General features: G+C 41.4%; 1 protein-coding gene across 23 annotated transcripts in view; it reads left to right on the forward strand.

Moving 5' to 3' along the window:
* RIMBP2 (RIMS binding protein 2) overlaps window positions 1-13,591 on the forward strand; it is a 970,948-nt gene that overhangs the window by 422,586 nt on the left and 534,771 nt on the right. Inside the window, exon 1 of one of the 23 annotated variants that reach the window (XM_056533457.1) lies at window positions 7,248-7,369. The exons of the other annotated variants lie outside the window; for them this stretch is intronic. The gene's annotated coding sequence lies outside the window, so the exon portion shown is untranslated. Of the gene's footprint in view, window positions 1-7,247; window positions 7,370-13,591 lie in introns of those variants that run through there. 23 annotated transcript variants of the gene reach the window in all.

Consider the following 13,591-nt stretch of genomic DNA (forward strand, 5'->3'; position numbering starts at 1 on the left):
ACGATGTACATGGATGTACATGGATGTACGTGGATGTAAAGTACTCTGTGGGTACACTGCAGGGCTCAGAAGAGAAGGAGAGCCATTGGGCTTTTTGAGAGAGAATTTGGCTGGAATTGTATGCCATGTGCATTTACAAAGCCCCAATGGTGCCGGAGCTGTGGAACCCCCCCCCCCCCCCCCCACACACACACACACATGCAACCCCATTTTGGAAACTACACCCCTCACGGAATGTAATAAGGGGTACAGTGAGCATTTACACCCCACAGGTGTCTGACAGATTTTTGGAACAGTGGTCCTTGAAAATGAAAAATGTAATTTTTCATTTGCACAGCTCACTGTTCAAAAAATCTGTCAAACGCCAGTGGGGTGTCAATGCTAACTGTACCCCTTATTAAATTCTGTGAGGGGTGTCGTTTCCAAAATGGGGTCACATGGGGGGGGGGTTCCACTGTTCTGGTAGTATGGGGGCTTTGTAAACACACATGGCATACAATTTCAGCCAAATTATCTCTTAAAAAGCCCTGTAGTGCGCCCGCAGAGCACTTTACATCCACATATGGGGTCCCACGGCCCCTCCAGTAAATATTCTAACTATTGTTCGTGCAGTAATTCATTATTATCACATGCATGTATAGTCCCTAAGTTACCATTTCTCCTGAAGACGTCCCTAAGTACACAGTTACATACATTAGAGGCAGAAACGTACGTTGGGAATGGTCTCTTGGAAGTAGTGATAGTCTCTTCCTGTATATATAATTGTTTGTGACTATTGCATGTTTCTTGGAGTAGTGTTGGTTATTCCCACTAACCCTGCAGTTTTGTTCAGTGATTATTATTGTATGGCTACTTTTGGAGACAAAACTACTCTCATGATTATGACTATTGGAATTTGAAATCTGCACAAATTATATACATTATGTTAAATTTAAGGTTTCAATAGTAAGGGTGATTTCACACTGAATATTTGCAATTTCCTGTTGTGGTAGAAGTCTGGGACCCCCTACTTTATATCTGTGCTTTATCACTATGAGGAATGTCACTGAGTACACTTTCATCTAGCCACTAACCAAAAATCCTGACAGAAACCACTTGAACTGAGGGCAAAATTGCCCGTGTATGGCCCGTGTTAGGTGATGGGGGTTAGTGGATATTGCATTCAGCGATTGTACACTACTAACATGTTGAGAAGACAATGGGAATGTGAAGAAGCCTCTGCAAATTAGTGGTCTGAAGCATACTGTTAGTAACCATCTGCTTGTTTGACCACAGATGGTTCAAGAGAATTAAAGAGATATTGATTAACTATTTATATTGTATTGGCCTGGGCCACCCATTGTGGTCATGGATCTTAAGATCATTGCTCAAGCTTAGCATTTTAACCCCTTAAGGACCCAGCCAATTTTCAGTGTAGGACCCAGCCATTTTTTGCACATCTGACCACTGTCACTTTAAGCATTAATAACTCTGGGATGCTTTAACCTTTCATTCTGATTCCGAGAGAGTTTTTTCATGACATATTCTACTTCATGTTAGTGGTAAATTTTCGTCGATACTTGCATCATTTCTTGGTCAAAAATTCCTAAATTTGATGAAAAAATTGAAAAGTTTGCATTTTTCTAACTTTGAAGCTCTCTGCTTGTAAGGAAAATAGACATACCAAATAAATTAAATTATATATTGATTCACATATGCAATATGTCTACTTTATGTTGGCATCATAAAGTTGACATGTTTTTACTTTTGGAAGACATCAGAGGGCTTCGAAGTTCAGCAGCAATTTTCCAAGTTTTCACAAATTTTTCAAAATCGGAATTTTTCAGGGAACAGTTCAGTTTTTAAGTAGGTTTGAAGGGCCTTCATATTAGAAATACCCCACAAATGACCCATTATAAAAACCGCACCCCTCAAAGTATTCAAATTGACATTCAGTAAGTGTGTTAACCCTTTAGGTGTTTCACTGGAATAGCAGCAAAGTGAAGGAGAAAATTCAAAATCTTCATTTTGTACACTCGCATGTTCTTGTAGACCCAGTTTTTGAATTTTTGCAAGGGGTAATAGGAGAAAAAGTTCCCACAAAATTTGTAACCCAATTTCTTGCGAGTAAGGAAATACTTCATATGTGTATGTCAAGTGTTCAGCGGGCGCAGTAGAGGGCTCAGAAGGGAAGGAGCGACAAAGGGATTTTGGAGAGTGAATTTTGCTGAAATGGTTTTTGGGGGCATGTCGCATTTAGGAAGCCATAACAGCAGAAAAAAACCCACATGGCATACCACTTTGGAAACTAAACCCCTAAAGGCATGTAAAAAGGGGTCCAGTGAGCCTTAACACCTCAGAGGTGTTTGACGACTTTTCATTAAAGTCGGTTGGGTATATGAAAAAAAAAAAGCTTTGCAGTTTTTTTTCCCCAAATTTACCATTTTTACAAAAGGTAATGGGAGAAAATGCCCCCCAAAATTTGTAACCCAATCTCTTCTGAGTATCACAGCCAATCACAGCTCTGTGGGAAATATGAATAAGTGTAAATATATGTCAGGGCAGGGGACCATAGAAGAGCGGCCGCCGCATCTATATATTGTACAGAAAGATCGCAGCGGGCGATCTGTCTATTTGTACAGGTAGTACTACTCCCATCATGGAACAGTGTGTTCCATGCTGGGAATAGTAGTCCTAACAAAAAAAAATTTAAAAAATAAAGCAAAAAAGTGAAAAAACACACACACAATACATTTTTATAATAGTCGGCTACATTTTTATTTCCCGAACACATAAATTGATCCCTGTTTAAAAAGTAATAGTTTTTTTTTTTCAATAATATACATTTAGTTATATACAATTTTTCCCTTCACTACTGTATATTTTAGAAAAAAATTTTTTAATGGTACCCTACGAAATGTTATTAAAAACAGCTATCTACATCACTTTTTTGGATCGCTAAAGTCCAAAAACGATTAAAAACCGCCTGCAAAAACGCCAAAGTTAGAATCCAGATAGCGTTTTTCTTGGTGTTTTCTCACTCCCATAGACTTCTATTGGAGCAAAACGCCACGATTTTGACAAAAAACGCCGGTTTGAGGGAACTACAGCGTTTTTTTCAAAACGCCAAAGAGCGTAAAAAAACGCAGAAAAGGTGAAAAAACGCCAAAAGGTTTAAAAAAACGCCAAAGTGAAAAAACGCAATGCGACAAAAAAAACGCCATGCGGCAGAGTTGGCGTTTTTCTTTGCGTTTTGCAAAAAAAAAAAAAAAGTGGAGACTTAGCCTAATAGGAATAATAGTAATTCAAAGGTGTGTGCAGGGGCCCAAAAGCCAGTTGTTTGTGTATTGCTATGATATTTTCATGCTAGTTCACCGTGCTGTAGAAATTTCTCTCTAATTTGCCAATTTGCCATGTTCAGCTAAAAAGCTGTTGAAGATGTATGGCCTCCTTTACTCTCTGGAGGAGACAAGAATGACTCGCCCTTTCCGTATTGTGGGACAATTGATTTACTGACTGACACCTAAACATGATCAAAAAAGGGAAGTGCCTGTGGATAGTATAATAAATTGTATACATGGATTATTAAGCAGATTGATGATTTTCCCATAGGTGGAATGTGGAAGCTGCTTACCTCTAGCCATATTCTTCAGTTTTTTTATCAGTTAAAGAAGTTGAGATACATTGATTTATTTACAGTTTAAAGATATTAACAGGTTTGAGCATTTATGTCCTGGAAATGTAAATTACAAACAGACTAAAATACAGATCTGCTTTCTGAGTTGCCTCTGGAGCCTTACTGAACATTAAGGTCAATGCAGCGAGGCTGGAAGCTGCACAGAACATGCAGATTTAATCAGATAACAACCTGATGCCATTGTGATGTCCCAGTACGGGATGATGTGGATATATATTCATGTACACATATCCTTCATTTCACTAGGGCTGTAGCACTAACCATAAAACAGTCCATGCTTTCTCTTGTGTCCTTGTGCTCAGGGCACTTTCCTGGGCAGAAGGTATACCTGTAAACTGCTATCCACGTATCAAACAGTCAAAGGTAACACATGTCTAGAAATGTCTAGTCTAAATTTTATATCTAGTGTTCTGGAGAGAAGTGAGTTATGAAAAGGGGCCCCAGTAGCCAAGGCATTGGGTAAAAAGCCTCCGGCAGCCCAATCCATCTTATATTGTGTCAACAGTTGCATAAAGTGTATTATAGTCAAGTGTAATGTTATCGAGTCATGTTTCTAAAATAGTCATACAAGTTTATTAGTCTTCAGAGCGTGTATGGACATTATAGAGGAACTCTTTAGTTTCATTGGTCATACTAAAGTTAAGCCTGGACATTGTGTGTAATGCTCCAGGACTGCATGCGTGGCCCCTGTGGCCATTTTTCTCCTCCGCCCTCCAGGACTGGGTGTCGAGGGCAACTTTATTCAAGTGGGGGAGTTTGTGATATCCCAGTACGGGATGATGTGGCCCCGTACTGTCCTCCTGCCCTATCAGGCAGAGTCCCTGCATGTCCCCAGGGCTCCCCTGCAGCATACCCCCATTATGTGTATAGGTTTGTACTGTTGCTTTAATATTTATACCACATGATTGTTACCCAGAGGGCTCCAGTGACCAGGTGACCCCCCCAAGTGACCTATGGGATCCTTGCACAGCTCCCTATATAACCAGGGGAGGGGCAGCAATCTCTCTCTTCTGTCTCTTCTGCTTTATGCTGAGGTCCAGTGCAGTCATCTCAGTGTCTGTGTCCAGAGCATTGGAGGCCTCAAGCATAAAGTCCTGCAGCCACAAGTCAGTCATCAGTAAGTCAAGTCATCTTATTGTCAGTCACCATCTCTGTCAAGTCAAGTCCATCTGTAGTCACCGTGGCCTGCACTAAAGTCAGTCTAACTACTGCAAGTCCCAGCAAGCCTGTGATGTCCCCCTGTGTCACTGGTCACCTACCTGGGATATTTGGCTGTACTGCAAAAACTATATCACCTGTCTTGCCTCAGTAAAGCTGCCGTTATACTTAATCTGGCATTGGTGTCTTCATTGCCCCTGCCTAACCCAGGATCAGCAGTATTACCTTCGGGGGGTTAAAGGGGTATTCCAGGCCAAAACTTTTTTTTATATATCAACTGGCTCCGGAAAGTTAAACAGATTTGTAAATTACTTCTATTAAAAAATCTTAATCCTTCCAATAGTTATTAGCTTCTGAAGTTGAGTTGCTGTTTTCTGTCTGCTTTCTGATGACTCACGTCCCGGGAGCTGTGCAGTTCCTATGGGGATATTCTCCCATCATGCACAGCTCCCGGGACGTGACATCATCATTGAGCAGTTAGACAGAAAACTTCAGAAGCTAATAACTATTGGAAGGATTAAGATTTTTTAATAGAAGTAATTTACAAATCTGTTTAACTTTCCGGAGCCAGTTGATATATAAAAAAAAGTTTTTGCCTGGAATACCCCTTTAAGGCTAAACCACGCCCTGGTGTAACGACAAGAAGGGGTTAATATCATCTGCCCCTTGGGACATAACATCTGCCCTGAATCTACCCTACACTTCACACCCTGACACAACACCATGCAATGCTCTGTGGCCATTGATTTCCTATACTTAGGATACATTGAAAGTTAAATTATTTGTTATATACTGTATTTTAGTGAATGTAACCAGTCATCAGTCCTGGATGGAGCAATTCTATAACAAGCCAGCTACTGTATGTAACGTTCTCAATAAGTCATTATTCATCTTTTGCATACACTAAATACATACACTAAATATTTTAAGTGGCCAAAAATTTAGATTTAGACCATTTTCTGCTTACAATTGGCATCACAGACAACAAACTTCAGACATGCTACAAGGTTATGCTACAGATGCAGGACATTCCTTCCCCAGCTGTGCTATGTTCCGGCACGTTCCATCCCAACTCGGGTATGTACAAGACAACTTCTTCTCAGCTTTACTCTATTCCATTACACCATCTTCCCTAGTACATCTTATTCTCCAGCACCATTATCTATGTTTTAGGTCACTCCTATCCCAACTCTATGTACTACTAGACAACTATTTCCACAGCTTTACTATGTTTTAAGACCATTTTTCCTTAGCACTTCTAACCGGCAGACCACTCTTTCTCCAGCTCTTCTATATTCCAGACCACCTTTTCCCAGCTAGATTCTCCAACCAGTGGAATTTTTAGACATAATTGCCCTTTATTATACACAATGTACAATACATATATCTTATACAGAATACATAATCAATGTAGAGTTTAATGTACTTAGAGTATCAATGGGGACAGCAGGGTCTTTAACCCCTTACAGACTCAGCCCTTTTTCACCTTAAGGACTCAACCCTTTTTTGCAATTCTGACCACTGTCACTTTATGCCTTAATAACTCTGGGATGCTTTAACCGATTATTCTGATTCGGAGATTGTTTTTTTCGTGACATATTCTACTTTAACATAGTGGTAAATTGTCGGCGTTATTTGCATCTTTTCTTGGTGAAAAATCCCCAAATTTCATGAGAATTTAGAAAATTTAGCATTTTTGTAGTGTTTTTAGGTCGAGTTTACAGTGAATTTCTCGCTGGGAGTTTGAGCTGCGGTGAAAAATTTGCTGCATCTCAAACTTGCAGCAGAACTCGCTGTAAACCTGCCTGTGTGAATGTCCCCAGGGGTTTTCACTGTGTGCCTGCTGATAGATATCAGCAGTCTACCCGGTCCGGTCCCCACCCCGTGAGCAGCAGGGACCGGAATTCCCACGGGCGTACCCATACGCCCTGCGTCCTTAAGAGGTTAAAGTCATCCTTTTGGAATGTAGTCATAGTCTACTTATGTGTTTTGTGCTGGTTCTTAACCATGGGTTTTAGTTTTTATATCATGTGTTTTAATATCATTAGATCTTATACTCATGTACACCAAATAATTTTTCATGCAGTCCCATTAGTTATGACTATATTTAGCTACAATCGCTGTTAGTACTTGCATGTAAATGACTCCTCGCCATTTATTGCACCCATTTATAATAAGGATGCTCAGGTTAAATATTGTTTGCAGACATGTACATTAGAAAGCAGACTAATAGACTACTTCCTGCTGATTGCACCTACTTCTATGTGAGTATAAATCCTGTTCCTATAAATGGCCTCATGCTCTCCTGGATTCTGCTTTTTGAGTTAGGAGGGAGGAAACTGTTGTGTATTCTCCTCCTATAAAATCCCACAGGGAATGCATTTCTGTCTTGCAGCTGGCATTGAAAGGTCAGGACTAGCGAGAACATTCATTTTAATCTATCCACATGTCTTGCAATTGCCAGAACATCTATCTACTTTGGGCAAGTGACAGTAAAGGAGGAAGGATTTGTGGATACAATGGTCTTCTTACAATGTAAGTTATGTAGCATATATTTTATATCAAGGCAGAGTATTTGCAATGTATATAGAGGGAATAGACTCAACACATCATCTCACAAGTCTAATTTTCAAATGATGTCATTTTTTTCTTCCTTCACATGTAACATTTAGTTTTAACCACTTCTCCCCAATGTTACCTTCTAGTCTGAATGTGTAATATTAGGTGTGGATTAATCTGATTATTGTTTAATTAAAAGTCTTCCTGTGTCTAGAAATTTATCTGTAGCTTGTTGCTTATTACAATGTCTATGATGTACATACAGAGTCTAGTCAGCCTGTGAGGTTAATTTTTTATAGTTAATATGAACTCATATTTAAATATATGTCCAGTCACACAATATCATGAGTGACCCCAAAGCCTACTCATGCGAGAACTTATGAGTGTTTGCTCCCTAAATGAGTGACCATTCTTCAGAAAATAATTACATGGCACCTTTATCATTAATATGATTGGGGTTGTTATTAATTTTCAGAGTTTTGTTACTTGGAATTATCTTCTCAGAAAACCTAAATTAAACCATCCAACGATACAAATACTTAAACCAATCAATTTTACAATTAAGCACGGCTGGGTAGTATGTGCCCATTTTTTCTATTATAACCCCAATTTTTTTTTTCTATTGTTCCAAAACAGGCTTTTGGGACAAAACCAGCTGTAGATAGCATCTATTGTTAGCTGTAGTATTTTATGCAGCTTTTCTTTAAAACTGACCATGGAGTGGACCTACCTACAAGGAGGAACTATCTACAAGGGATCAGCCAACCATCTAATAGGGTTACCTCCCGACTTCCCTTTGACAGCAGATGTCAGAGTAAGAATGGATTTCAATATGCTTGATCTTTTTGTATTCAGGCAGATAGCAGCTGCCAGAGCTCTGGTGCAGTGACTTACCTCTCATCTCCCTATTCAAAATGGAGAGAGGTCTAACAGAAAAGAGTTAGGTAAAATGTCACTTCATTGCATGGTTTCCAACTGTATTTTGGGATTAATAAGTTAAGTAATTAATCTTGGCAGAATCCATGGCAATAGTGAATGGCATACATTACAGAAATCAGAGGGTATGCCTTAAATTTCTGCTGCCTGTTCTATGCTTCATTTTTCTGACAGAATGAAAAAGAAAAAACCATGGAAACATAGCTAAGATTTGAAATGCAATGATACTTTAGTTTATCTGTAGAATTTATCAGCCAAGGCTTATGACTAGAGACGAGCAAGCCGAATCCAACAAACCCGGATTCGACTCAATTTTGGGGATTTTTCCGGCTCTCTGAACACTCAAGCTTTTACTGGTTACTTGAGCCAGCATGTTTTTTGGCGTGCGGAACAAGCAGGGTGGGGAGTGGGCTGTGAGATGACCTAGGCAAAGCAGCAGATCACATGATAACCCAGGTCTATCATGTGATTTTCTGATTACTTTGTCAATCAAGCACAAAGGCCAATAGGACACAGCCAGGGACACAGATAAAAGGGCAATGACATCACCCACAGCGTTCACAGTGCTCGGAACTTCTGCAGAGAGGAGACAGAGAAAGGGAGAGAGACAGACATAGGGACAGTTAGTGGTTAGAAAGATAGAGATACAAATTAGAAAGGGAGAGATAGATAAATAAATAAATAAATAGATATGATTAGAAAGTGAGATATTGTGGGGTGTGTGTGTGTGTGTGTGTGAACAGGAATCAATCCCCATACAAGAAAGCTATAGAGGCTCCTATACAGCAGAGAAGGGGACATCTCACAGCCCTGAAGGACTCATTTATTGCTACCACAAATCCAAAGCCTTTTTCAAGGCTCATACCTACAAATACCTGAATTGAAAAGTGTTCCTCAACCAGTGATCTGTATCAAGCCTGTAGTTCTGTTGCATTTTATATAGTTCCGCAAACACTGTCAGTACGCATTTCAGCCAGTCAAAAAGCATGTTGATACATAATACGTATCTACTATCTAGCCTGTAGTGTTAATAGAGGTCTGTTGCATTCCATGTAGTTCTACAAACACCATCAGTATGCATTGTGCAGTAATCTCGGGGAGTCAAAAAGCGTGTTGATAAATGATACATATCTGCTATCTGGCCTGTAGTGTAAATAGAGGTCTGTTGCATTCCATATAGTCATCAAACACCTTCAGTAATAATTGTGCTGTCATCTCTGCAATGCAAAAAGCGTTCAAAGCGTTGAAACTTAGATTTTAAACTTAGGTTGGTAAAAATCACCCAAATAAAGATAAAGGTAACACAAAAAATGTCTGGAAAAGGATTTGGTGGACAGGGAAGAGGGCAGAAGACCCCTACCTTTTTCTCTGCCAGTAAGAATGTTCGTGGCAGTCCTAGTTCAGGTAGCAGCAACAGCAGCAAGGTGTTGTTTGGTAGTAGCGGCAGCCATGTCAGCCATCCCAAGTTCTTACTGCCTGAGAGAGGTTATGTGGTTTAACAGGACGATCCGGCGTTACTGGAATATTTCTGTTATACAACTTCTGGGGAGGAAGACTCTGAAGATTCCTTCTTGTCTACACTCACATGAGGATGTGGAAAGGTGCTTTCTCATCTCTGGCTTTGCCTCCCCCCCCTACTGCTACACCGAAGGATAGCACTAGCCACGAGGAGGAGTTGTGTGGGGACAGTCAAGCTTTGGAGTGTGTTGGCGAGGTGGTAGATGTCGAATCAGTGGTCGAGCAAAGCACAAGCGAGACCGGTAGAGGTACTCATGGTGGTAAAACTGTAAGATGTCAAGTGGCTATTCTGAGGGGTAGCAAGCAGCCCAAGAAGTCCATGCAGAGAGGAGTGGCGTGGAGGATGAGGAGTTTGACGTTGATAATGATGTTGTGTTGGATAGGACGTGGGAACCACCTGGGCATGAGCTGATGTGTTCAGAGCAGAAGGGTAGTGGTAGTGTGGGCGAAGAAGAGCATAGCCAAGGTTGGGGAAGACAACCTGTGAACGTACAGGCGTAGGGCTGCTGGTCTGATGAGCTTGTGATGGCGCGGCTGCTGCATGTTTGGGTTGTAATGAAAAAAACATCCTGAGGAGGGACACTGTCAGATCGTGCAGTCTCTGTCCGATATTCTGATGTGTGAAACTTCTTATCCACCTTACTTGAAGCAGAGAACATGGCAATGTGTTGTCTCTGCACAAAGAATGTGGCCAGGGTCAGAGTATAGGGACTGCGTCTCTCTGCAGGCATATGGAGCATCACAACATGGCCTTGTGGAACATTTGTGATACCCCAAAATGTGAGGAAAATGCTGCTGCTACTGATGATCCTCCAGATCCCTCCCAACTGTCTAACAGCCAGGCTTCTTCCACAGGCAGCACATTTTTGGAATTTGCCTCATCTGTGTCGTGCCCACCTCCTCCCCCATCTCATCAGTTATCTATTGGGGAATCTATGTCCTCCAGACAACAGTATTCTCCCAGTCACCCTATTGTAGTGCGCCTCAATTCTTACCTGGCCAAGTTGTTGGTGGCACAGGCCCTCCCATACCATCTTGTTGACTCCACGGCCTTCAGGCAACTAATGGGGTGTGCCCAACCCATGTGGCGTGTACCTAGTATTATTTTGCAAATCATGTGGCAGAGAGGTTGGACCACTCTATGAATTGTCTGTTTGCAGAACAGTGCATGCCACTGTTGATACGTGGAGTAGTAGCTACGGCCAGTGGCAATACTCGTCTTTTACGGCTCACTAGGTCAACATCCTGCAGAACGTGGCTCCATCGCAATGAGGTTAGGAAGTTGTAACACCTCCATGGTTGCAGCGATCGGGTTAAACTGCGGACACCCCTCGCCTATCCTCCTCATCCTCCTCTACGGACATCTTGCAACCCACGAGGAAGAGCTTAACTCCCCCCCCCCTTCTTTAATCGCTGCAAATCAAGCACTGCAATGCTGTTACACCTGCTAAGCCTGAGCGAGAAAAGCCACACAGTGGAGGAGCTACTACTCTGTCTGCAACAAGAGTTTTCACAGTGGTTCACAGGTTGTGCGCTGACATTGGGACACATCATCACCAATATAACAGCACAGATATCATCAAAGCAATGTGTGTAGGTGGCATGACACACTCTCCTTGTTTGGCACACGTGCAAAACCTTGTGGTCAAATGTTTCTTAAAACTTGTCCAGGTGTGAAGCCAGTGGTGTCTAAGTGCAGGAAAATTTGCATCCGGTTTAGCTGTTCGTATGCTTTTAAACATGACTTGCTTCACCTACAGCACCAAAATGGTGTTCCCCAACATCGCCTTATCTGTGGCGTTCCAACATGATGGAATTCCACCTTACACATGTTGGACCGCATCTACCAGCAGCGCAAAGCGTCGACTGACTTTCTCATGCAACAGCAAGATGATTTTTGGAGCAAGTGGGATTTACATCAGGGATTAGCAGATAATAAGGGAGTTAGATGAGGAGGAGGTAGTGGGTCCTGATGAGGATTTGAAGATGGACTCTATGGAAGAGAGAGGTGACGAGGACCTTACTCAAGGCGACACTGATGAGGATGAGGAGGAGCATGAACAACCCTGGCAGTGTGGGTCGGAGTTGGAACAAGCTGGACCCTCAGAAAATCTGGCAACGATGGCTAGGTGTATGCTTTCCTGCTTGCACAATAATATGAATATTGTGGGCTTGAAGGGAAGAGAAAAGTACTGGATAGCCACCATCTTAGACCCTCGGTGTAAACCCAAAATGGGGGATTTTTTCTCTCAATTGGATTTGTATAAGGAGACTTTACGCATCCAGCTGGCCATGGCTTTCCAGCAACAAACTCCTTCTGAACGGGGGTCCAGTCTCTGCTCTCCAGAGTCAATACTCCACTACCTCTGCCAGAATTATCCCAGAAAGAGGCAGGAGCATCAGCAGCAGCAGTGGCGGCATCTTGACGTTTGAGCACATGATGGCGAGTTTCTGCATCCTGTATTCTTCCCTGACATGAGTCATGAAAGGGATGTGAATCACCATCTTAACAACCAGCTTGAGGCTACCTCAGCAGTGTGCTTTCTCTGACAGACACCATGAGCACAGACCCCAACAGATTAGACCATGGACAGTTTGCCATCACTGTTCTGTCTTGTCCACCCTCTAGTGTTGCTTCGGAGAGGGTGATCAGCGCAGCAGGCAGCATGGCCATTCTGAAGCGAACAACATTGTCAGCCAGTAGCGTGGAAAAACTGACTTTTACTAAAATGAATCAGACAGGGATCAGTGAGGAATTTTAACTCCTTGGGGACGGAGCCCACTATAACCCTAAGGACGGGAGCATTTTTTGCACATCTGACCACTGTCACTTTAAGCATTAATAACTCTGGGATGCTTTTACTTTTCATTCTGACTCCGAGATTGTTTTTTCGTGACATATTCTACTTTATGTTAGTGGTAAATTTTTGGCGATACTTGCAACATTTCTTGGTGAAAAATTCCCAAATTTGATGAAAAAATTTTTTCTAACTTTGAAGCTCTCTGCTTGTAAGGAAAACAGACATTTCAAATAAATTATATATTGATTCACAAAATTTTTAAAATCGGAATTTTTCAGGGGCCAGTTCAGTTTTGAAGTGGATTTGAAGGGCCTTCATATTAGAAATACCCCATAAATTACCCCATTATAAAAAATGCACCCCTCAAAGTATTCAAAATGACATTAAAGAAGTTTGTTAACCTTTTAGGTGTTTCACAGGAATAGCAGCAAAGTGAAGGAGAAAATTCAAAATCTTCATTTTTTACACTCGCATGTTCTTGTAGACCCAGTTGTTGAAATTTTACAAGGGGTAATAGGAGAAAAAGCCCCACAAAATTTGTAACCCAATTTCTCTCGAGTAAGGAAATACCTCATATGTGTATGTCAAGTGTTCGGCGGGCGCAGTAGAGGCCTCAGAAGGGAAGGAGCGACAATGGGATTTTGGAGAGTGAATTTTGCTGAAATGGTTTTTGGGGGCATATCACATTTAGGAAGCCCCTATGGTGCCAGAACAGCAAAAAAAAAAACACATGGCATATTATTTTGGAAACTACACCCCTCAAGGCACGTAACAAGGGGTCCGTTGAACCTTAACACCCCACAGGTGTTTGATGACTTTTCGTTAAATTCGGATGTGTAAATGAAAAAAAAAATTTTTCACTCAAGTGCAGTTTTTTTTTGCCAAATTTACCATTTCTACAAAGGGTAATGGTAGAAAAATCCCCCCAAAATTTGTAACGCAA

The sequence above is a fragment of the Hyla sarda genome, chromosome 1, assembly GCF_029499605.1.
Source record: "Hyla sarda isolate aHylSar1 chromosome 1, aHylSar1.hap1, whole genome shotgun sequence".
NCBI lineage: Eukaryota > Metazoa > Chordata > Amphibia > Anura > Hylidae > Hyla > Hyla sarda.